General features: G+C 45.5%; 1 long non-coding RNA gene across 1 annotated transcript in view; it reads right to left on the bottom strand.

Annotated features, from left to right (window-relative positions):
- Positions 1–11,280: 11,280 nt before the first annotated feature.
- Positions 11,281–25,618, bottom strand: part of LOC146397868 (uncharacterized) — a 57,763-nt gene continuing 43,425 nt past the window's right edge. Inside the window, exon 3 of the long non-coding RNA XR_014825126.1 lies at positions 11,281–11,572. This is a non-coding gene — a long non-coding RNA (uncharacterized LOC146397868). The remainder of the gene's footprint in view (positions 11,573–25,618) is intronic.

Genomic DNA, 25,618 nt, shown 5'->3' on the forward strand with positions numbered 1-25,618 from the left:
TATTTGGGAGAAAGCCATGGCCAGAACTCTCTGCATTCCAGCACCTTTGATCAGGAACCCAGGAAGTCCTCACTATTAAGCCACGATCCTTGACAAAGAGGAGTTAATGTTTCAATGTCGTTGAGAAGTACAAGGTTTAACACCAAAGAGAACCCTGGTGTGGTCTTCCTGCTTTTCTATACACCGTAGGGCAAAGACTGGGGTTTTGAGTAGAAGCTCAAGGTTGGGTCTCATTTCTGTCTCTCACTGTCTTTGTTCCCCGGGGCAAGGCACTCAATTCTCTTCTGTGCCTTTGTGTTCTCATCTGTAAAATGGGAAGAGTCATAGTAAAGGTTCTTCTAGAGGTAGGATAATGCATGAGAAAGCCCTCTAAAAATCCAACGGCACTAGGCTTTGCTAAAGCACCTCCTACTTTCCAATTGCAAATGTAAAGAACCATGTTTCCACAGGACAGATGGTTTTTAAATCAGAAAGAAAAGAAAAGGGTTATGAAAATACTGAGCAAGTACTCCCTCCTCAGTGGTCATTTTGCTTGGAGGTTCAAACTATAACAGAATGCTATGAAATATGCTTACTTTGGCAATTCTAAAATCTCCCTTGACATGAATCTCTTCATCCGAAATCTGTCCACTGGTTCTTAGAGGGGAAATCATTTCAGCAGGGACTCTCGGAATGCGCTGGTGCCACCTGCTGGATCGGGGTGGTATGGCATGTGTGCTCCACACAAAGGAGGAAGTCTGGAACCCTTAAATAGAAAGTTTGAGGAACCTGGGCTGCTTGGAAATCTTCTGACCAGGAGCCTCACTGTTCAAACTGTGGTCGTCTGGCTTTCAGCAGTTGCATCACCAGGAGCTTGTTGGAAATGTAGAATCAGACTGCATTTAAATTAGTTCCTTAAGGTGATGTTTCTTGCACTGGGTTCAAGAAACATGTTCTGGAGGATTTAATCTAGTGACTTAAGATCAAAGGGGAGGGCTTAATAGATGCAAAGTATTGCATGTGGAGTGGATAAGCAAAGAGATCTTGCTGTATAGCACAGGGAACTATATCTAGTCACTTATGATGGAACATGATGGAGGATAATGTGAGAAAAAGAATATATATATATATATATATGACTGGGTCACTATATGCCATGTAGTAGAAATTGACAGAACACTGTAAACCAACTATTATGGAAAAAATAAAAATCATTTAAAAATTTGAAAAAGTTCTAATATTAAAATAAATTATCCACTCTTAAAAAAAAAAAAAGATCAAAGGGGAATTCTAGAAGTAGGAAGTTTATTTATTTATTTGTTGGCCGCACCTGCAGCATGCATAAGTTCCCTGGCCAGGGATCCAACCTGAGTCCCAGCAGTGACAATGCTGGATCCTTACTGAGCCACCAGGGAACCCCCTAGAAATAGGAAACGCCTTTAAAGAAATTTAGAAAACAAAACAAAAATCCCAGCTACGGATAGCAACTCACAGAAAGCTTAGCGCTTATGCTGAATTTGGTTCAAGCCCTTTGTCACACCAACGAGGAAACTGAATGCTTTGCCCCATAGCTCTGCTTTTCTTAAATTTCATTTTCATCGTATTTCCTACTTATTCTTTTGAAGGTTTTTCCTTCCACAGAATTATTCCTACAGTTTTATGATAAAATTATCCAGGAAAACAGGATTCCTTCCCACTACAGAAAATTTGTTTTACTATTTTACTAGAAGAAGGAACAGATAATAGGCAGGCAAAACCAATAGGTGTTCTCTACACACATTATTTTCTGAATGGCTGTCAGAGTTCTTTGGTTGCAAGCAACAGAAATGGATTATGGGAAATGCAAGCCACAAAACATGTTAGATGTATATGGTGGTGGCTCATAGAATCAAAGGAAAAACCTGAGCAATGAGGTCTAAGTGGAGTTCCCTGGTGGCTCAGTGGGTGAAGGATCCAGTGTTGTCACTGCTGTGGTTCTGATTCAATCCCTGGCCTGGCAATTTCTGCATAGCAGGGGCACAGCCAAAGAAAAATTTAAAAGATGTCTAAGAAAGTATAAGAAGCGGGTGTTTCCAGAGCAACACCTTCTGAATACACCTGTGCCAGCTGCTTTCAGCTCTGCCTGTGTCATGGATCATCACACAAATTCTCAGGACAGAGTCTGTTGGGCCTTGCTAGGTTCATACCTGGCCCTTGGAGAAGGAAGGGCAGGCCTCTCAATTTCAAGACTCAGGGAAAATGTTTCTAATGAAAAAGACTGAGTTTAGCAGCTGTTAGAGATAACATCCATCCTGATTGGTTAGGCATGATCATACCACGTCATTCCAATTGTTACATATTTGGACTATCGTGCCTGCAGAGGGGTGGGTCCCCAAGGAAAACTGAGGTGTTTTGTTGTTGTTGTTTTTTGTTTTTTTTTTTTTTTTTGCTTTTTAGGGCTGTACCCACAGCATATGAAAGTCCCCAGGCTAGGGGTTGAATCACAGCTACAGCTGCCGGCCTATGCCACAGCCACAGCAACGCCAGATCCTCGAACCTGCAGCCTCATGGATACTAGTTGGGTTCATAACCCACTAAGCCACCATGGGAACGCCTCAAATTTGAGGTGTTTTAGCTGAAGAGGAAGGAACGGATAATAGGCAGGCAACACCAAAAGATGGTCTCTACACACACCTATTGTGAGATACACATACACCAAGGTAGTGATTGAAGAGGATATTGAAAATGTATTTACTCTAAAACCATGTATCTGTATTTATTATTCCAAGAGGTTGGGGGGGGTGGATTTAACCCTGTATGCACATGATTGGCACATGGAGTGAAATCTTAATGAGGTCTGGCTCTCCAAGGCAACCCTGCTTTCTATTACATCATCAGATGAAAACAGAAATTATAATTGTGGAAACGGCTCCTACCTGCCAAGACTCTGGCATTCGTCAGCCCTCTAACATTCTAATGTATTCATGGGAAATGTTATACAAATGGTAGGAGTTATTTGTTTGTTTGTTTTTTAAAGAAGGGAGACTAGGAGTCCTGTTGTGGCTCAGCAGGTTAAGGATCTGGCATTTTCTCAGCAGGGGCTCAGGTCGCTGCTGAGACTTAGGTTTGAGTCCCGGCTCAGCACAATGGGTTAAGGATTCCCTATTGCCATGACTGTGGTGTAGGTGACAGCTGCCATTCAGATTTGATCCCTGGCCCGGGAACTTCCATATGCCATGGGTGCAGCAAAAAAAAAAAAAAAAAAAAAAAAAAAAAAAAAAAAAAAAAAAAGAGAGAGAGAGAGAGAGAGAGTAAAAAAGGATTGTATAGCCACGAAAAATACACACTGTTACCAGAGCTGCATCACAGTTTTTTTCAGAAAACATCTTGGGGGAATAAATAAATAGCTGCAGTCTCATAGCAACATTCAGTTCAACAAAAGCTCAGAGCGGAAAGAGAACTTGGGTTAGGGATTCATGCCTACAGAAGGATGCCACCCAGAGTTACTCACCGTTAATTATGGATGATAAAGTCAGTCCACAGCTGGGGAAACGCGCCTCAATCACGTAAGTCCTTCTGCTTCCTTGGCTTTTGCAAGGACTGACCAATGTCCTCATAAAGTTAAATGAATGAACCTGTGTGTCATAGCAAGGGCTCCGTGACATACCAGTAACCTGACAAAGGCTTCCAAGCTGGAAGAAAATGTTTTCTTTTATGTCCTGGGCACTGGTCACACTCTACAAAGAGCTAATAATAAAAAATAGCATGAAGGAGAAAAAGAATTGCACCCCCTTCCATAGATACTTCCCAGAGACTCATCCCTACACACGGTGCTCTTACATTCCTTAAGTCTATTTGAAGTCTTCTGTCTCTGCTCTAAAACTCTTCCATAGGTTAAATCCTCTATTTTTATGCCCTTGGAGGGATCTGGCATCCATGGTCCCAGTAGTTCGTAAACGCACATTTCCTGGATCGTCTTGTTTTATCTTCAAAATCCAAGTGGTTTTTGCATTCTATGCCATAATCTATTCTTGTATAGATTATGGCTCGGCGGGAATGAATCTGACTAGCATTCATGAGGATGCTGGTTCGATCCCTGGCCTTGATCAGTGGGTTACGGATCTGGCGTTGCCATGAGCTGTGGTGTAGGTCACAGACGTGGCTCGGATCCGGTGTGGCTGTGGCTGTGGCATAGGCCGGCAGCTGCAGCTCCAATTGGACCCCTAGCCTGGGAACTTCCATATGCCTCACTTGCGGCCCTAAAAAAAAAAGCAAAAAAAGTAGCCACAAAGCCACCTCTTCTACATGTATTTGGGCTCTCCCAGGAATCTACACGGGGAACTTTTCTTTACCACCCCCATCTCTGGTCCACAGCCTTCAGGGAGCAGGTCCAAGGAATTAAGTTATTGAACTGAAAGCCAAAAAATGGGAGAAAGAAGGAGCCAAGAGTTTATCCTTTAAATACCAAATCCTCAGTTAGGCTGCTGTCCACCCTCTGTTCTCTCTTTATCTGGACTGAGCAGCCATGGCTGCACTGAGGCCTCATGCACAGCAGTGCTTGTCCTCGCCTGTTGGGCACTGGTCTTGCCGAATGCTGGGGATGGAGGCTTATCGAGAGCACAGAGGGGTACACAGGATCCTGGGCGACTGAATTAAGATTGGAAAATATCTTGAAGGCTGGAATAATGGATGAAAGCTAATGTTCAAAAGTAATCGGATAAATGGAAAGTCTGGCCCACAGGTTTGGAATACTGAGTGCACAGAAATAGCTGATCTGATGAAAAAAAAAAAAAAAAGGCCTAGAATGTTTGGTTTATTCCAATCTCCATCTGTGCCAACAGGATCAATAGGATGAACTGGCACCACATCCACCACCCAAATCAAAGCCAGCAGCACAGTGGGGGCTTGGCTGAATAAAGTTAAGGCAAGCAAGGGAAGAAAATCGTGCACCACCCTCAACTCAAGCCACATCTTTGTGGTTATGACTGACGGAAAGGAAAACAGACCAACCGAGAGAGAAAGCAGGAGTTTCCTGCTGTGGTGCGGAGAGTTAAAGAATCCGGCACTGGCTCTGCAGTGGCTCAGGTTGCTGCTGAGACACAGGTTCGATCCTCAGCCTGTGGCAGTGGGTTAAGGAAACTGCTTTGTCACAGCTGTGGCCCAGGAACTTCTATGTGCCTCAGATGTGGCAGAAAAAAAGAGAGAGAGAGAGAGAGAGAAAGCAGACTGCAGTGGCGGTGGGGGGGGCCCTTTGCAGGGCAGGAAGACAATAAAAGAATCCAGAACAATTTTTATTTTTAAATCATTTTGGGGCCAAACCCACAGCACATGGAAGTTCCCAGGCTAGGCGTCCAATGGGAGCTGCAGCCGCCAGCCTACACCACAGCCACAGCAATGGAGGATCCAAGCTGTGTCTGCGACCTACACCACAGCTCACCGCAATGCTGGATCCTTGACCCACTGAGTGAGGCCAGGGATTGAATCCATGTCCTCATGGATGCTGGTTGGTTCATTACTGCTGAACCATGATGGGAACTGCAAGGAAAAAAATTTAAAAAACACCACTATTTACTAAAGTATAACCACATGTCTAAGTATAGGTCTAGGAGTTTCCATTGTAGCTCAGTGGGTTAAGAACCTGACATAGTGTCTGTGAGGATATGGGTTCGATTCCTGGCTTTGCTCAGTGGGTTAAGGGCCTGGTGTTGCTGAAAGCTATGGCATAGGTTGAAAATGCGGCTCGGATCTGGGTTGCTGCGGCTGTGGCATAGGCTGGCAGCTGCAGCTCCCATTCGACCCCCAGCCTGGCAACTTCCATATGCTGCAGGTGCAGCCGAAAAAAGACACCCCCCCCCAAAAAAAAGTGCTAGAAGAATTTTTACAAACTGAACACACCCGCAGAATAAGAACCCAGATCAAGATGCAGAAGAAAAGCCCTGTCACCCTCCACTCGCATCACCGCCTCTTCCCCCAGGGCAACATCTGTCCTAACTTCTGATGACACAGATCTGTTTTGCACGTGATAGAAATGGCATCAAGCAGTAAATTCTCTCGTGAGAGTCATCCACGCGGTGTGTGGTTGTGGATCATCCAGTTCATCGCGAGTTAGTATTCCTTTGGGTGAATTCACCACATGTTATGTCCACTGTTGATGGGTATTTGCGGAGTTGCCAGGCAGGGGCTGCTATTAACCACACTGCCCTGAACTCCCGGTTCCTGACCTTTGGTGGTAATGCGGGCATTACTGTTATGTTTATAACAAGGGGTGAAGATATTGGGTCATATATACACCCTGTAATCCACAATTCCACTCTTAGAAAAGTTTCTTTCTTCCTTTCTCTTTTTTTTTTGCTTTTTAGGGAGGCACCCATGGCATATGGAGGTTCCCAAGCTAGGGGTTGAACTGGAGCTGTAGCTGCTGGCTATGCCACAGCAACGTCAGATCCAGGCTGCATCTGCAAACTAGACCACAGCTCACGGCAACACCGGATCCTTAACCCATGGAGCAAGGCCAGGGATTGAACCTGTGTCCTCATGGATGCTAGTCAGATTCATTTCCGCTGAGCCATGATGGGAACCCCCTCTTAGAAAAATTTCTAGTTATAGAAATTTTTAAAATCTCATAATTAATAATCATACATATTTAGGAGTGCCTACTATGGCACACTGGGTTAATGGCTCTGTGATGGTGTGGGTTCCATCACCAGACCAGGAACTCCCATATGCCACAGGTACAGCAGAAAAAAGGAAAAGAAAAGGAATTCCTATTGTGGCTCGCTGGGTTAAGCAACCAACAGAGTGTCCGTGAAGATGCAGGTTCGATCCCTGGCCTCACTCAATGGGTTGAGGATTTGGTGTTGCCACAAGCTGTGGTGTAGATTACTGGTGCAGCTCAGATCTGGTGTTGTGGCTGTGGTGTGGACCAGCAGCTACAGCTCCAATTCCACCCCTAGCCCATGAACTTCCATATGCTCCAGGTGCAGCCACTAAAAAAAAATTGATATTAAAAAAATTTCAAAAGAAAAAAATCACACATATTTATTAAGGTCAGGAAAAAGAAAGGTTTTGTATTCATTGAGATGATCTGTATACATTAAGCATTTGAAGGTTTGTGATATTTAAGGGTATTTGCACATTAAAGTATAAAAGAATAGCCTGCAATTCTAATTGAGGATGTGTTATTTGGTAATTGATTTTACATTTGTGGTTTTGAGCAGAAAGTTACTAGAGAACTGGGTTAAGCTGGCAAACAATATTAGTTTCTAAGAGAATTCACTATTAGAGGTTTGATTTATTAGACTTTTGAGAGTGACTGAAGTACTGGCGGAGGTTCTGCTTTTTAGTTCAGAAAATCAAATCTACCAACTTTATAAATTCAGCTTAAACTGCTTACAGGAATTTAACTAAATTCATAAACAAGTCTGATGGTTTAAGGTACTTAAGTTTGCTTAATTGGAATTAATCAAAACCTATGCCCCTTTGAAAGGGGTTGTTAAAATTACTAGATTTATGGGAATTCCCGTTGTGGTTCAGTGGGTTAAAACCCAACTAATATCTATGAGGATTTGGGTTCAATCCCTGGCCTTGCTCAGTGGGTTCAGGATCCCGTGTTGCCGTGAGCTATGGTGTAGGTCACAGATGCAGCTCTGATCTGATGTTGCTGTGGCTGTGATGTAGGCCTGCAGCTGCAGCTGTGATTTGACCCCTAGCCTGGGAACTTCCATATGCCGCAGGAGTGGCCCTAAAAAAAAAATAAAATAAAACTTACTAGCTTTATAATGGAAAATAATATTTGTGAGATAATCTGAAAGGGTTATAGAAAGCTACTTTTTTAAAGTGCAACTTTAAAACGGAACATTAATTTGAAAATCCAAATGCTTTCTTCTCTGTGTCCTAGAAGCATGTCTCAAAGATATCTGATGAATGGATAAAGAAGATGTGGTACATATATATATCATGGAATATTACTCAGCCATAAAAAAGAATGACATAATGCCATTTGCAGCAGCATAGACAGACCTAGAGATTATCATACTAAATGAAGTCAAAGACAAATATATCTCTTATATGGGGAATCTAAAATAGGACATAAATGAACTTATCTGCAAAACAGAAACAGACTCACATAGAGAACAGAGCTGTGGTTGCCAAGGGGGAAAGGGGTTGGGGGAGGGCTGGATTAGGGTTTGAGGTTAGCAGATGCAAACTATTTTGTAGAGAATGGATAAACCACAAGGTCCTACTATATAGCACAGGGGATATTCAATTTCCTGTGATAAACCATAATGGAAAAGAATATATATGTATGTATAACTGAATCACTTCACTGTACTGCAGAAATTAACACAACAATATAAATGATGTGGCGAGGGTTTGATCCCTGGCCTGGGAAGTTTTGCATGCAGTGGGTACAGCCAAAAAAAAAAAAAAAAAAAAAAAAAAAAAAAAAACCACACACATAGAAAAAGGAGGAGGAGTTCCCATCATGGCTCAGTGGTTAATGAACCCGACTAGTATCCATGAGAACGCCGGTTCGATCCCTGGCCTCACTCAATGGGTTAAGGATCTGGCATTGTGTGGCTGTGGTGTAGGCCAGCAGCTGTAGCTCTGATTAGACCCCTAGCCTGGGAACCTCCATATGCCTCGGGTGTGGCCCTAAAAAGCAGAAAAAGAAAAAAAAAGATGTGAAGAGGTGGTAATGTTAGAAGGGCTTCTGATTAAACATATATATTTATCTTCCTTTTTCTCAAAAACCCACTTAAAATAGGAGTGAGGTGGATTCATTAGATTGATAACCAACTGATCTCTTTAAGAGGATTCACTCTTGGAAGTTTGATTTATTAGACTTTGGACAATCATCTAATTAGCTAGGGATGTTTTGCTTCTTTATCTTTCTTTTTTCCTTTTTTTTTTTTTTTTTTTGCCGCACCCACAGCACATGGAAGTTCCCAGGCCAGGGATCAAATCTGAGCTGGTATGACCTCAGCCACAGCTGTGGCAACACAGGATCCTTAACCCACTTCGCCACATCAGGAACTCCAGGTATTGCTGCTGCTGTTTTTTGCTTTCTTTCTTCCTTTCTTTTCTTTTTTTTGCTTTTTAGGGCCGAACCCGTGGCATATGGAAGTTCCCAGGCCAGGGTTCTAATTGCAGTTACAGCTGCCAGCCTGCACCACAGCCACAGCAACACGGAATCCGAGCTGTGTCTGAGACCTACACCATAGGTCACAGCAAGGCTGGATCCTTAACGCACTGAGCGGGGCCAGAGACTGAATCCGCCTCCTCATGGATACTAGTCAGGTTCTTAACCTGCTGAGCCACAATGGGAACTCCAGGTTTTGGTTCCTAAGTCAGAAAATCAAATCTAGTACTTTCATACTAGACACGGTACAATCACAGATGAGAAGGAAGGCAACAGCAGACAAGGTATATAAGGAAATATTTGAAAATGGTAAGTGGATGAAGAAACTCCGAGAGCCGAGGAAACACCTGCAGGGCGCGGGGGGGGGGGGGGGGGGGGTGGAGGCAGAAAACAGTGCTTTATTCCCCTGAACCTGGGAACGTTTCAGGAAGCCAGGCTCTGGAAGTAGAGAAGGGGGGAGAGGGAGAGAGGTGTGACAGGACAGCAGGAGGCGAAAAGGAAGATTATTGAAAGAGCATAAGGATCAGGGAGCGAGACCTTCCGATCTCGGCCCCTTTCTACACCGCGGGGGCCACCAACCCTGCCCTGGGGAAAGTAGAAGCTAAGGCAAAACGGCAGTAGAGAAGCCCTGGAGATGCTGAGGGGGCGAGGAGGGAGTCCCCTGGTGGCTCAGTGTTGTCACTGCTGTGCCGTGGGTTCGATCCCTGGACTGGGAACTTCTACATGCCGTGGACTGTTTTCCAACTGGAGGCAGCTGGGGTGGGGGTGAAGGCAGAGGCCACCTGGAGTCAGCCCCCTGGGCCAAGGGTATCCCAGGCCGTATCAGTAACCAAAAAGAGTGTTGCAGGCATCAAGCCATCCCATTACAGCCGCCCTGTAAGGTGAGCCCCTGAGGGGACTCAGGATGGAAACAGAATGCCTGCTATCAAACCATCAGACACCACCCTCGGCCCCAGGGTGCACCCTGAGGATACTCAGGATGGGAAAACAGGATACTGGCCCCAGGTAGCTGCGGGGCAGATCAAAGGAATGATTTCAATGAGCCCCCGACTCTGGTATTTTCCCAAACCTAGAAAAGGGCTAAACTCCTTAACTTGAGAGATCTGGTTTTCTTTAATAAACAGTCATCCCCCCTCCCCCACCACCTGTGACATACATAACTTCCCGGGCCAGGGATCAAACCTGTGCCACCGCTGTAACAATGCCAGATCCCTAACCACCAGGCCACCTGAGAACCCCTCAATTAACAGTAACCTTTTGATGTTCCAACTACCTGGTCTTTGCCTCTTTGGAGCAGTCTCTCAGCATTATCTGAGATGCTGAGTCCTGGGTTTAAATCCTCAGTTTTGTCCACCAAATAAAAGATGACTCGACTTTTAGGGTGTGCGTTTATTTTCAGTCGGCATATCCAAATCACATTTAAATGGCAGAAAGAAGTAAGAAAACAGAGGAAGTTATCATGGAAATTATTCAAGAAAACGCTTCAGGAGTTCCTGTTAGGGCTGAGTGGAAATGAATCTGACTTGAATCCATGAGGACGCAGGTTCGATCCCTGGCCTTGATCAGGTGGGTTAAGGATCTGGCATTGCCATGAGCTGTGGTGTAGGTTGCAGACACGGCTCGGATCTGGTGTTGCTGTTGCTGTGGCTGTGGTGTAGGCCGGTGCTACAGCTCCGATTTGACCCCTAGCCTGGGAACCTCCACATGCCGCGAGTGCGGCCCTGAAAAGCAAAAACAAAACAAAACAAAAAGAGAAAATGTTTCAAAATTTAGAGATATGAGTTTCCTGATTCCTGTGTGCCCAACAGGAAGAGGGAAAAAAACCCAAGGCATGTCTTTTTGACATTTTACTTTATTTTTATTTTATTTTATTTGAATTTCATTTTTAGGGTTAAGGCCACACCTGCGGCATATGCAAGTTTCTGGGCTAGGGGTTGAATCTGAGCTGCAGCTGCCCGTCTACACCACAGCCATAGAAACTTGGGAGCCGAGCCATATCTGTACCTAGGCTGCAGCATGTAGCAAAGCCTCAGATCCTTAATCCACTTCGTGGCAGCTTGAAGCATATCTTCTGGGCTCTACCCTCAAAACTGAAAGAACATTTGAGACTGGGTGTTCAGACATCCATCTCTGAGTATAATCTGTTTTGAATCTGTAATCAAGTATTTATTCATTCTTACCTTTTCCCCCTGTTTAATACAGAGGTAAAGCAGAGTTGATACAGAAAAACTGGAATTCACAGGAGCATCATGACAGCAGGGGTTTCACCAGGAAGTGAGCGGACATGAGGAATGAGGGTCTGTGGACACTCAGCAAAGGAGTAAATCGTGTTCAAGCGATGTGTCTTCGAAGTCCCAATTCAGCCACAGGGAGTCAGAGAGGCCTCCCTGGAGGAGGCAGCACGGAAGTTGGATCTGTAGGAGGGTTTCCCACATGGGAAGCCAGAGAGGACATTCCACAAACAGGAAAGGGCTGGAGGAAAGACACAGAGACGCAGAGTGAGTGGTACGGAGGCCTTGAGAAGGTGTTATGATGATAGCATCCGAGGAGGGGATGGAGAAATGGGGCCTGAGTGTGGAGCTGGGGAAGGATCACAGACTCCTTCAAAGAGATTTGGGTTTGGGTTTAACCCTGTAGGTGCTGGGCTGCTGTTTGTAAAGAGGTAGATGAAGCTGATGCTGGAAGCGGGCAGGGCCTTTCTGTCCCTGTTTTTTTTTTTTTGCTTTTTAGGGCCACATCCTTGGCATATAGAGGTTCCCAGGCTAGGGGTCGAATTGGAGCTACAGCTGCCAGCCACAGCACTGCAGGATCCAAGCCACGTTTGCTACCTACATCACAGCTCATGGCAACATCAAATCCTTAACCCACTGAGCGAGGCCAGGGATCGAACCTGCATCTTCATGGTTACTAGTTGGATTTGTTTCCACTGTGCCACAATGGGAACTCCTTTGAGTTTTTCCCGAAGAACTAAAAACCCCAACAAATGAAAATAAGAGAGGAGGACCACCAGAACCAGTCCTGGGGCCATTAAACACCAACTTTGAAGAAGAATGAAAGCTTGCATCTACCCTTGCATCCTGTGAATTCCAATTTTTCTATATCAACTCTGCTTTACCTTTGTATTAAAGGCCCTATTTTCTATTCCCCAATTTTTTTTTTTTTTTTGTCTTTATAGGGCCACACATGCGGCATATGGAGGTTCCCAGACTAGGGGTCCAACCAGAGCTGGAGCCACCGGCCTACACCACACCTCACAGCAATGTTGGATCCTTAACCCACTGAGCGAGGCCAGGGATCAAACCCGGAACCTCGTGGATACTAGTAGGGTTCGTTAAGTGCTGAGCCACAATGGGAACTCCTCTACTCCCAAAGTTTTAAACCCCTTCCTACTCTCTCCCAAAGGAGGGCATAGTCTTTAGGGCATTAGTCTGCTGTGGTCTCCTTGGACAAAGCAATCATGCTATTTTTTCCTCCTTTGTCCAAAACTCTGTCTCCATGTTTCTATTTAGCACTGGTGGACAGAGGCTGAGTTTTGGCAACAATGCCATCTACCAATCCATTCTCTTTCCAGCTGTCTTCCCAAGGATGATCATTTACTCTCCAAAATACATACACGGAACACCGGAGAGTACTAGAGCTGGAAGAACCCCACAAAATTCAAATTAACCCATCGAATCACTCTTAATGGTGAGGCGATGGCTTCAGAGAGAAGTTCCCAGGCTAGGGGTCTACACCATAGCCACAGCAACGCCAGATCCGAGCCACCTCTGCAACCTACACCACAGCTCACGGCAACGCCAGATCCTTAACCCACTGATCGAGGCTAGGGATGGAACCCGCAATCTCATGGTTCCTAGTTGGATTCGTTTCTGCTGCGCCACGACGGGAACTCCTCTTGACTCTCTTCTTAAACTGCCTTCTTCTCAAACAGGGATGAAGCTTGTACAAATGGAGTGGGGGTGCCTTCCGCATATTATTCCAAGTAGGTACATAGTCTAGGGAGGCACCAATCTCTAAAAAATGCAATGGAAACGAGGAGTTTCCTGGTGCCTCTGTTGGTTAAGGATCAGGCGTTGCCACAGTTCTGGCCCTGATTACAGCGGTGATTCGGGTTTGATCCCTGGCCCAGGAACTTCCGCAGTGCAGCAAAAAAAAAAAAAGAAAAAAAAAAAGAAATCAAAGAAAATGAAACCTCCTAGAGTTGGGCAGTGGCCCTGGGCCCAAAGAGAGTGTTCAAGCTGTCTTTCAGGCAGAACTGTAAGAGCACAGTTTTGAGAGCTGGACCCAGGTGGGTGATATAGGTTTTGACAGTAAAAAACATGATTTATCCATATGCAGCCAGGTGACCCAGGCAGAGCTCAATCCCCACATTCTGGCCTCGTTAACTCTGCTCTTGGGACTTCATCCCACTAATGAAACTGAGGAGGAGTCGCGGTCCCTTAAGGATGTGTGGACAAAAAGCCATAAAGTTTGCAAAGCACTGTCTTCCGGTGGCCCTGCTGACATTTTCTGCGACTGTAGCCAACTGCTTTTTCCCACTCCTCAACTCAGCCTCGTGGAAACAACCCAGCAGTCAGCTCCGGCAGCCTCACGGTTGCCATGGGTTACACGCATTCAAACCGAAGATGGAACCGAAACAGACCCTTAAATATCAGGCCCCAAGTGGGAAGCTCAAAGAAGTGCTCCAGGGAGTTCCCGCTGTGGCTCAGGGTTAATGAACCCAAATACTATCCTCGAGGGCATGGGTTCAATCCCTGACCCCTGCTCTGTGGGTTAAGGATCTGGCATTGCTGTGAGCGGCGGTGTTGGTCGAAGACAGGCTCAGATCTAGCATTGGTGTGGCTGTGGTGTAGGCCAGCAGCTGTAACTTCGATTTGACCCTAGCCTGGGAACTTCCATATGCAAGCAAAACAAAACAAAACAAAAGCAGTTCTCCAACACCTTATTATTATTATTTTTTTTTTGTCTTTTTTTTTTTTGCTATTTCTTGGGCCTCTCCCATGGCATATGGAGGTTCCCAGGCTAGGGGTTGAATCGGAGCTGTAGCCACTGGCCTACGCCAGAGCCACAGCAACGCGGGAGCCGAGCCCCGTCTGCGAACTACAACACAGCTCACTGTGACACCGGATCGTTAACCCACTGAGCAAGGGCAGGGACCGAACCCGCAACCTCATGGTTCCTAGTCGGATTCGTTAACCACTGCGCCACGACGGGAACTCCAGTTCTCCAACACCTTAGAAGAAATCGGGTGACATCATGGCAAGGAACGGAAGCTGCCGAGGCAGCAGCGAGCAGGATGGTGGCTGCCTAGGGCCTCGATTTGTCAACAGCTGCTAAAAATATCCTCTCTACACGGTGCTTGCAAGTCATGGCAGATACTCAGGGACAGGATAACCAATGTCTAAAACTTCAAGCCAGCGCCAGCCAATCCGGTCCCAGCTGGCCACATGTGGTCATAAGCACTTGAAATAGGCTTGTGTCTGAATGAAGATGTGTTGTAAGGAAAATGGTTATAATGGGTGGGTAGGGGAATAAATGCTGATAACTCACCTCATATATCAAAATTAATTCCCGAAAGATGAAAAAATTAAAGGCAAAAGCACACATAAAAAACCTAGGTGAACTTTGGGTGGTTCCCAAGTGTCTAGGAATATGAACAGCAGAAGAAGTCATATAGAAAATGATTTGGGGAGTTCCCGTCGTGGCGCAGTGGTTAACGAATCCGACTAGGAACCATGAGGTTGCGGGTTCGGTCCCTGCCCTTGCTCAGTGGGTTAACGATCCGGCGTTGCCGTGAGCTGTGGTGTAGGTTGCAGACGCGGCTTGGATCCTGCGTTGCTGTGGCTCTGGCGTAGACCAGTGGCTACAGCTCCGATTCAACCCCTAGCCTGGGAACCTCCATATGCCGAGGGAGCGGCCCAAGAAATAGCAACAACAACAACAACAAAAAAAAAAAGACAAAAAAAAAAAAAAAGAAAGAAAATGATTTGGGAGTTCCTGTCGTGGCTCAGCGAACCCGGCTAGCATCCACCAGGACGCAAGTTCCATCCCTGGCCTCGCTCAATGGGTTAAGGATCCGGCGTTGCCGTGAGCTCTGGTGTAGGTCACAGACTCATCTTGGATGTGGTGTTGCTGTGGCTGTGGTACAGGTAGGCAGCTGCAGCTCTGATTCGACCCCTAGCCTAGGAACTTCCATAGGTCATGGGTGCGGCCCTAAAAAAAGAAAAGACAAAAAAAAAAAAAAAGGAAATGATTTGACTACAAAAAAATTAAAAGACTAAGCTTTTTGGGGACAATTATTAATTTAAAAAAGGAAAAGGGAGTTCCCTGGTGGCCTAGCAGTTAAGGATCCGGCATTCCCTCTGCTGTGACGGGTTCGATACCTGGCCCGGGAACTTGCACTTGCCATGAGTACAGGCAAAAAAAAAAAATTTTTTTTTTGGTCTTTTGTCTTTTTAGGGCTGCTCATGCAGCATATGGAGGTTCCCAGGCTAGGGGTCTAATTGGAGCTGATGCTGCCAGCCTACGCCAGAGCCATAGCAACACCAGATCTGAGCCCTGTCTGCGACCTACACACAGCTCACAGCAATGCCAGATCCTTAACCCACTGAGTGAGGCCAGGGATTGAACCTGCAACTTCTTGTTTCCTAGTCGGATTCATTTCTGCTGTGCCACGATGGGAACTTCCCCCCAAAATTTTAAAACACATAAAAATGGCTGTTAGAAAAGACAGCCTACTGAATAGAAGAAAATATTTGCAAATGATGTGACTGACAAAGGTTTAATTTCCAAATTATTCAAACAGCTCATACAGCTCAATATATAAAAAAAAAAACACAACAACAATAACAACCCAATCAAAGAATGGACAGGAGATCTAAATAGACATTTGTCCAAAGAAGACATCCAGATGGCCAACAGGCACATTAGAAGATGCTCACCACCTTAATTATTAGAGAAATGCAAATTAAAACTTCAGTGAGGTATCACCTCACACCAGTCAGAATGGCCATCATCAACATGTCTACAAATATAGGAGTTCCCGTCGTGGCTCAGCGGTTAACAAATCTGACTAGCATCCATGAAGACACAGGTTCGATCCCTGGGCTTGCTCAGTGGGTTAAGGATCGGGTGTTGCTGTGAGCTGTGGTGTAGGTGGCAGATACAGCTCAGATCCTGCATTGCTGTGGCTCTGGCATAGGCCAACAGCTACAGCTCTGATTAGACCCCTAGCCTGGGAACCTCCATATGCCGCAGGTGAGGCCCTCAAAAGACAAAAGACAAAAAAAAAAAAAAGTCTACAAATATAAATGTTGGAGAGGGTATAGAGAAAGAGAACACTCTTACACTATTGGTGGGTATGTAAATTGCTGCAGCCACTATGGAGAACTGTAAGGAGATTCCTCAAAAAGCTAAAATTAGAGTTGCCATATGATCCAGCAATCCCACTCCTACATATTTATTGGGAAAACATGAAAACTCTAATTCAGAAAGATACAGGCATGGAGTTCCCTGGTGGCCTAATGGTTAAAGATTCAGTGTTGTCACTGCTGTGGCTCAGGTTACTTCTGTGGCTTGGGTTGGATCCCTGGCCTGGGAACGTTTGCATGCCACAGGCCAGGCCACCCAAAAACAACCCTGAAAGATACATGCACCCTAATATTTATAGCAGCACTATTTACAGTAGTCAAGACATGGGAACAACCTAAATGTCCATCAACAGATGAATGGATCAACAATGGAATGTCACTCAGCCACAAAGAAGAATGAAACAATTCCATCTGCAGAAACGTGGATGGACCTAGAGATTATCGTACTAAGTGAAATAAGTCAGACAGAGAAAGACAAATATCGTAGGATATCGCTTACATGGGGAGTCTAAAAAAATGATACAAAGGAACTTATTTACAAAACAGAAACAGACTCAGACTTAAAAAACAACTTAACATTACCAAAGGGGAAAGGGGGGGAAGGATAAATTAGGAGCTCGAGATTAACAGGTATACACTACTATTTATAAACAGATAATGAACAGGGACCTACTGTATAGCACAGGAAACTATATTTAATATCTTGTTATAATGTATAATGAAAAAGAATCTGAAAAAATCATTATATAGACATAAATATTACATATAATAATAGTATTACATATTACATAATATTATATATGTAATATATGTAACCGAATTTCTTTGCTGTACACCAAAAAATTAACATGACATTGTAAATCAACTGCATTTCAATTTTTTAAAAATGAGAAATTATTTTCCATACAGATTACATATATTCTATTTTATTTTTTACTTTTATAACTGCTCCTGTGACATAAGGAAGTTCCTGGGCTAGGGGTCACCCGGGCTACAGCACAACCACAGCAACACCAGATCCCAGCCGCATCGGCAACCTATGCTGCAGCTTATGGCAATGCCAGATCCTTAACCCACCGAGCAAGGCTAGAGATCAAACCCGCATCCTCATGGATATTAGTCAGGTTCTTAACCTGCTGAGACACAATGGGAACTCCTAAGATTACTAATAAAGTACACAAACTTGCTAATATTGATAATCTTCTAATACCTCAATAACAGAATGACCAATTCTCAGAAGAGATACAGATGGCTAGTAACCACTGAAGTGCTTATTCTCACTCGTAATCAAAAGAAAGCAAATTAAAACCACCATTAAAAGTTTTAAAAATTAGGGAGTGGAGTTCCCGTCGTGGCGCAGTGATTAATGAATCCGACTAGGAACCATGAGGTTGCGGGTTCGGTCCCTGGCCTTGCTCAGTGGGTTAAGGATCCGGCGTTGCCGTGAGCTGTGGTGTAGGTTGCAGACGCGGCTCGGATCTGGCGTTGCTGTGGCTCTGGCGTAGGCCCCGGGCTACAGCTCCAATAGACCCCTAGCCTGGGAACCTCCATATGCCGCGGGAGCGGCCCAAAGAAATAGCAAAAAGACAAAAAAAAAAAAAAAAAAAAAAAATTAGGGAGTTCCTTGGAATTCCACTGTGGCTCTGTAGTAACAAACCTGACTAAGATCCATGAGGACATAGGTTCGATCCCTGGCCTCATTCAGTGAGGATCCAGCACTGCCATAAGCTGTGATGTAGATTTTAGATGCAGCTGGGATCTGGCGTAGCTGTGAGCTGTGGTGTAGGCTGGCAGCTGCAGCTCCCGATTTAACCCCCAGCCTGGGAACATCCATATCCCGTGTGTGCGGCCCTAAAAAGAAAAAATAAATAAATAAAAGTTTTAAAAATTAGATTACATTAATGCAAATTTTAAAAACTGTTCACTACAATTCAAGTCAAACATGTTTTGGGTTTTTCCAAATTTTATTTATTTTATCTTTTTTCTTGGCCACACCCATATCATATGGAGGTTCCCCAGGCCAGGGATCAAACCCAAGCCACAGTGGCAACCCAAGCCACCACAGCGACAATACCAGAGCCTTAATCTGCTGCACCACAAGGGAACTCCAATAAAATTTTGTTTTTTGCTGGTAATCATGCATAGCTGATGGGAACGTAAACAGGGAAAAGCTTTCCGAAAAACAGCTTGCAACAAACATCAAGAATAAAAGATTCTGAAAATGTTCTACTCTTTGACCTGGGAGTTCCACTTCTATAGAAATTAACAGATCAATTTATGTGCAAAGATGCCCATATGTTTGCCGCTCATAATGGCAAAACAACTGAAGCAGTTTAAAATATGCAAATACACTATGGTACAATCATGAAAAAAATGTAGTGCAAGCATAAAATACACACATATTTCAAAGACAGTATGAATAAAGAATGTAAAATATCATATTAATATACATATATAGGAGTTCCTGTCATGGCTCAGCAGAAACCAATCTGATCAGTATCCATGAGGACACAGGTTTGATCCCTGGCCTTGCTCAGTGGTTTAAGGATATGGCATTGCTGAGCGCTGTGGTGTAGGTCGTAGCATGGCTCGGATCCTACTTTGTAACGGCTGTGGTGTAGGCCAGCAGCTGTAGCTTCAATTGGACCCCCAGCTTGGGAACCTCCATATGCTGTGGGTGCAGCCCTAAAAAGCAATATATATATTTTTTGACTGCACCTGCAGTACATGGAAGTTCCCAGGCTAGGGGTTGAATTAGAGCTGCAGCTGAGGCCTACACCACAGCTACAGCAACATTGGATCTAAGCCACATCTGCAAACTATGCCAGAGCTTGAGGGAACACTTGATCTTTAACCCACTGAGTGAGGCCAGGGATCAAACTTGCATTTTTTTTTTTTTTTTTTTTTTTTTTTGTCTTTTTAGGGCCACACCTGTGGCATATAGAGGTTCCCAGGCTAGGGGTCTAATTAGAGCTATAGTTGCTGGCCTATGCCACAGCAACGCCAGATATGAGCCACATCTGTAAACTACAGCACAGCTGAAGGCAACATCAGATCCTTAACCCACTGAATGAGGCCAGGGATCAAACCCATGTCCTCATGGATGCTAGTCAAATTCGTTTCTGCTGAGCCACAATGGAGAACTCCCTAAACCCACATTTTCTTTTTTTTTTGCTTTTTAGGGCTGCACTCACAGCATATGGAGCCTCCCAGGCTATGGGTCAAATCGAAGCTATAGCCATTAGCCTACACCACAGCTCACAGCAACACGGGATCCATAACCCACTGAACGAGGCCAGGGATCGAACCCGCAACCTCATGTCAAGCCTGCATTTTCATGGACACTATTTTGAGTTCTTAACCCGCTAAGCCACAGTGGGAACTCCCATATTAATATTTTGATTGATTTCATACAGTAGTCAATATATTGGGTTAAATATTTGATTCCATAACATATATTGTTATTGACTGGGTTAAAAAAATTGGGTTTAGTATAATACATTAAAATTAATTTCACCAGTCGTTTCTTTTGTAATTTTATCGGAGTATAATTTACATAGAATGTTTCGTTAGTTTCAGGTGTACAGCAAAGTGACTCAGATACATGTATACATATATCCATCATTTTTTCCCACATAGGTTATTACATACTGTTGAGTAGATTTCCCTGTGCTACACAATAGGCTCCTGTTCATCCTCCTAATCTCCCCACCACCGTTTCCCCTATGGTAACCATAAATTTGATTTTAAAATCTGGGTGTTTGTTTCTGTTTCATAAATGAGTTCTTTTGTATCTTTTTGGGGGGCCACACCCCCAGCATTTGGAAGTTCCCAGCTCAGGGATCAAACCCATACCACAGCAGTGACCTGAGCCGCGACAGTAATAACAAGAGATTCTTATCCCCCCTTTTTGCATCATTTTTATTAGATTCCCCATATAAGTGATATCATATGACATTTGTTTTTCTCTGTCTGACTTACTTCACTTAGTATAATCATCTCTAGGTCCATCCATGCTGCTGCAAATGGCATTGTTTCTTTTTTTTTTTTTTTTTTCAGTCTTTCTGCATTTTCTAGGGCTGCACACGTAGCATATGGAGGTTCCCAGACTAGGGGTCTAATCGGAGCTACAGCTGCTGGCCTACACCACAGCCACAATGACACGGGATGCAAGGCTTGTCTGCAAACACCACAGCTCATGGCAATGCCGGATCCTTAACCCACTGAGTGAGGCCCGGGATCAAATCCACATCCTCATGGATTCCAGTTGGATTTGTTACCTGCTGAGCCACAGTGGGAAGTCCTGGATAGTACTGCTTTAGGGCAGAGGGTAAATCTTCCCAGAGTCTTATCTTAACCTGCTCTGTACCCCAATTTTCCCCTCCCATTTCAATCTTTCTCTTTCCTTTTCTACTTTTTTTTTTTTTTTTTTGTCGTCTTTTTGCCATTTCTAGGGCCGCTCCTGCGGCACGTGGAGGTTCCCAGGCGAAGGGTGGAATCTGAGCTGTAGCCGCCAGCCTACACCACAGCCACAGCAATGTGGGATCTGAGCCCCGTCTGTCTTTTTGTCTTTTTGTAAGGGCCAAACCCAAGGGCCAAGGCATGCAGAGGTTTCCAGGCTATGGGTCTAATCAGAGCTGTAGCTGCCAGCCTTATGCCACAGCCACAGCAACACCAGATCCGAGCCATGTTTGCAACCTACACCACAACTCACCGCAACGCTGGAACCTTAACCCACCGAGTGAGGCCGGGGATTGAACCTGCAACCCCATGGTTCCCAGTCGAATTGGTTTCCACTGAGCCATGATGGGAACTCTGATTAGTGCCCTTCTAAGAGATATGGGAGAGGTCCTCTCTCTCTTTCTCATCCCCTCTCCCCTCTTTCTCTCTCTCTCCTCTCTCTCTCACCCATTTGAGCAGCAAAGCAGGAAGGCAGCTGTCTGCAAGCCAGGAAGAGGGCCCTTACCAAGAATCTGAATAGGCTTCAAGCCTCCAGAAGTGTAAGAAAGTCAGTTTGTGTTGTTTAAGCCACGTCACCTACGGTATTTTATTATGGCATCCCCGGAAGACTAAGACAATTGGACTCCTGAGTTGTCACTTCACCTGCGACAGCACCTCCTGAGAACTTCTTCCACATTAAGAGCCTTCGGAGGAGGCTTTTAGCCTTGGAAGAAGGGGATGAGCAGGGAAGAATCAGCAAAAGAAGATGCAGAGATTTCAAATGGAAGAGGACAAAGGAAAGACCCAGCTGGGAGGGGTCAGGAATGCTGGGCTGAAAACTGGTGAACAGCAGGAGGTTAGAGCCATGCTGCATATGATAAAATTTTTTTAGATTTTTTTCTTGTCTCTTTAGGCCCACACCTGTGGCATACGGAGGTTCCCAGGCTAGGGGTCGAATCGGAACTGTAGCTGGTGGCCTACGCCACAGCCACAGCAACATGGGATCCCAGCCGCGTCTGTGACCCACACCACAGCTCATGGCAGTGCCGAATCCTTAACCCACTGAGCAAGGCCAGGGATCGAACTGGCGTCCTCATGGATGCTGGTCAGATTCATTAATCGCTGAACCATGATGGGATCTCCCCATCCTCGGGTTTTAAGGAGGAAAATACATAAGGTGAATGAACAATAAAACAACCAATTTAGTGATGACCGAAAGTTGTATTTATAGAAAGAAAATTGAGAGCTTCCGTTGTGGCTCTGTGGGTTAAGAATCCAACATAGTGTCCATGAGGATGAGGGTTCGAGCCCTAGTCTCACTCAATGAGTTAAGGATCTGGTGTGGCTGCAAACTGTGGTGAAGGTTGCAGATGTAGCACAGATCTGGCGTTGCTGTGGCTGTGGTGCAGACTGGGAGCCACAGCTCCAGGGAACTCCCATAGGCCACAGATGTGGCAGTCAAAAGAAAAGAAAGAAAAAACGAATATATACTTGTTGACAGGGTGGATCTACCACACCCAAACGTCTGAAGCTGTGGACTCAAACCAGGGCGCCTCCGCCCATGGCAAAGTTGGCTGCTTGATTACTAGGAAAAATATTTAAGGACCTAGTGTGGCAAAGGATGCACTTTTTTCTTTCTCTTATTTTTTGTTGTCTTTTTAGGGCCGCACCCAAGGTATATGGAGGTTCCCGGGCTAGGGGTCAAATCAGAGCTGTAGCTGCCCCCCTACACCGCAGCCACAGCAACGCCAGATCTGAGCCTCGTCTTCAACCTACACCACAGCTCACAGCAACGCTGGATCCTTAGCCCACTGAGCGAGACCAGGGATCAAACCTGTGTCCTTGTGGATACTAGTCAGATTTGCTTCCACTGAGCCACGCGGGAACTCCAAGGATGCATTTTTTATACATTTTCTGGTGGATTGCAATGTTATCCCAATAATAACAAGTCGTCTCTCCCCTCTTGTGTTCTTATATATTTTAGACAGTGAAGAAAAAGGCATGGGATTCATATTAGCTCCAGGAGCTCTCTCATCTGTGTCCCAGCTCGTGATCTGGGACCCCAAAGGGGAGTGTGTGCCTAGGAACACCTATGTCCTTTGTTTCTTGGCAGAAATAAAATTTGAGAATAAAGGGTTTAGAGGAGTTCCCGTCGTGGCTTGGTGGTTAACAAATCTGACTAGGAACCATGAGGTTGCAGGTTCGATCCCTGGCCTCGCTCAGTGGGTTAAAAGATCCGGCGTTGCCGTGAGCTGTGGAGTAGCTTGCAGACTCGGCTCAGATCCCGCCTTGCTGTGGCTGCGGCGTAGGCCAGCGGCTGTAGCTCCGATTAGACCCCTAGCCTGGGACCCTCCACATGCCACAGGGGCAGCCCAAGAAATGGCAAAAAGACAAAAAAAAAAAAAAAAAAAGGATAAAGGGTTTAGAGGATGGTAGAAGATGATCAAGGAGGAGCATGGTGAACACGGCAGGTCAGATGATGGTTAGTTGGCAACTGGAGGGGAGAGAAGAAGGTAGTGGGTGCAAGGGGATTTTGCTTTGGGAATTTTTTTCTTTTTCTTTTTTCTTTTTGCCATTTCTTGGGCTGCTCTCGCGGCATATGGAGGTTCCCAGGCTAGGGGTCGAATTGGACCTGTAACCACTGGCCTACGCCAGAGCCACAGCAACGAGGGATCCGAGCCACGTCTGCTACCTACACCACAGCTCACAGCAACGCCGGATCCTTAACCCACTGAGCAAGGCCAGGGATCAAACCCTCAACCTCATGGTTCCTAGTCAGATTTGTTAACCACTGTGCCACGACAGGAACTCCAATTGCTTTGGGAATTCTGCTATCAGGGCGCAGTAATGTGGGTGGAGTGCCTTGAACCCAGGTAGCCTGGGTTTAGCTCTCAGACCTGGCACTTAGAAGCTTATGGTTTATGGAGTTTTTTCTATATCAACAGCCAATTCACTGGCATCAACTGTGCATCTGACAATTCAATTTAGTGTCCACCTGTAGTAAAGGGCAGATACCACAAAGGGTTCAGCCCACAAGATGCCCCCCCCCCAGATCCAGCTGCAAATGGGGAGTGCAAGCTACCCACACTTCTGTCCGGCCAACTACAAACTTCGGGTTCATACCCCCCTGCTTAGGTTTGGTAATTTGCTAGATTGACTCACAGACTTCACAAAACACTTAGGTTTGCTGGTTCGTTGTGAAAAATGCAAATGAATACCAGATAAAGGGGTACATATGAATAGGTCCAAAAAAAGCCTCTGTCCCCTGCAGCTGGCATGTGCCACCCTGCTGACATGTGGATGCAACAAGGAAGCTCTCCAGATCTTGTTGTGCAAGAGTTTTGTTTTGTTTTTGTTTTTTTATGGCCTGCAGCATATGGAAGTTTCTGGGCTAGGGGTTGAATTCAAGCTGCAGCTGTTGGCCTACACCACAGCTGTGACAACACCAGATTCAAGCTGCATCTGTGACCTACACCGAAGCTTGTGGCAAGGCTGGAGATTTAACCCACTGAGTAAGGCCAGGGATAGCAGTCAGGTTCCTAACCCACTGAACCATAAGGGGAACTCCAGGAACGGGATCTCATCATTATTAGAAAAGCGAGAGGACTGTAACCAAACTAGCAGTTTTTTGCCCCATCAATCTTACCCCTCTACCCACTGTCCCCCACACTTCCAGGAAATCTGAGAGTCAACCCTGCTGCAGCAAACATTCTCCTTCACAAGCACAAATCACTTTCTCTTACCTGACCTGGAGGTCATGAAGGTCTTTTTAGGTGTCATTGTGGGGTCCAGAGCCAGCGCCCTTTTGCAAGGCAAAGGGCTTTTGTTTTCTATTTCTTTATTTTAGGGCTGCACCTGCGGCATATGGAAATTTCCATGCTGTGGGTCAAATCAGAGCTGCACCTGCCGACCACAGCCCCTCCAGATCCAAGCCTCATCCCTCATCTGCAACCTACACCACAGCTCATGACAACACTGGATCCTTAACCCACTGAGTGGGGCCAGGGATCAAACCCGAGTCCTCATGGATACTAGTCAGGTTCATTACCAGTGAGCCACAACGGGAACTGCAAGGCAAAGCCCTTTTGCCAGCCTCTTTCATCTTTCGCCTTTTGGAAGCCAAGATCCACGTTGATCTGGGGTTCACCCTGAAATTATTCTGCAGGCTCTCCGTCTACTGAGGCCCATCAGAGTCCTGCCAGGTGAGGGGGTGGGCAGGTGAGGAATGGGCTCAGCCTCCATTGGGAATGTGGATGGCGAACCTGTTAACTCCCTCTCCCCTGGGTTCGCCAGAGCCAGTGGAATCCTGCCACAGAATCGATTCATTCCTGTGTGTCCTGACTTGCCAAGGATGAAGAACAAAGGTTCTCCACCATCTCTTTGGGGCTGTTAGGTAGACAAAGCCCCACCCACTCATTCTTCCCTGTCCCCTGCCAAGTGGCTCTCCCTCCCTCCCTCCGAGGTTTTTTCTCTTTAAATTGAATTGTGAAACATGCGGAATTGTGAAACATACACGGTAGCAAAGACCTGGCGTCCAAGATCAAACAAACCAAAGCAAAGTTCGTAGCCATGGAAATGAACTATGGCATTAGATGATCACTACCTTCAGAGGAATAAAGCCCACGAGTTTCCTCTGATGTTCGTGCAGATGGCCTTTGTGGGAAAGTGATCTAGAGCACATTATGGGGAGGGGGGTGTGTTACGGCTG

The sequence above is a fragment of the Sus scrofa genome, chromosome 13 (assembly GCF_054392235.1).
Source record: "Sus scrofa isolate SSC_HxYL_T2T_F1_AM1 chromosome 13, Sscrofa_HxYL_maternal_Yorkshire_Landrace_v2.0, whole genome shotgun sequence".
Classification (NCBI taxonomy): domain Eukaryota; kingdom Metazoa; phylum Chordata; class Mammalia; order Artiodactyla; family Suidae; genus Sus; species Sus scrofa.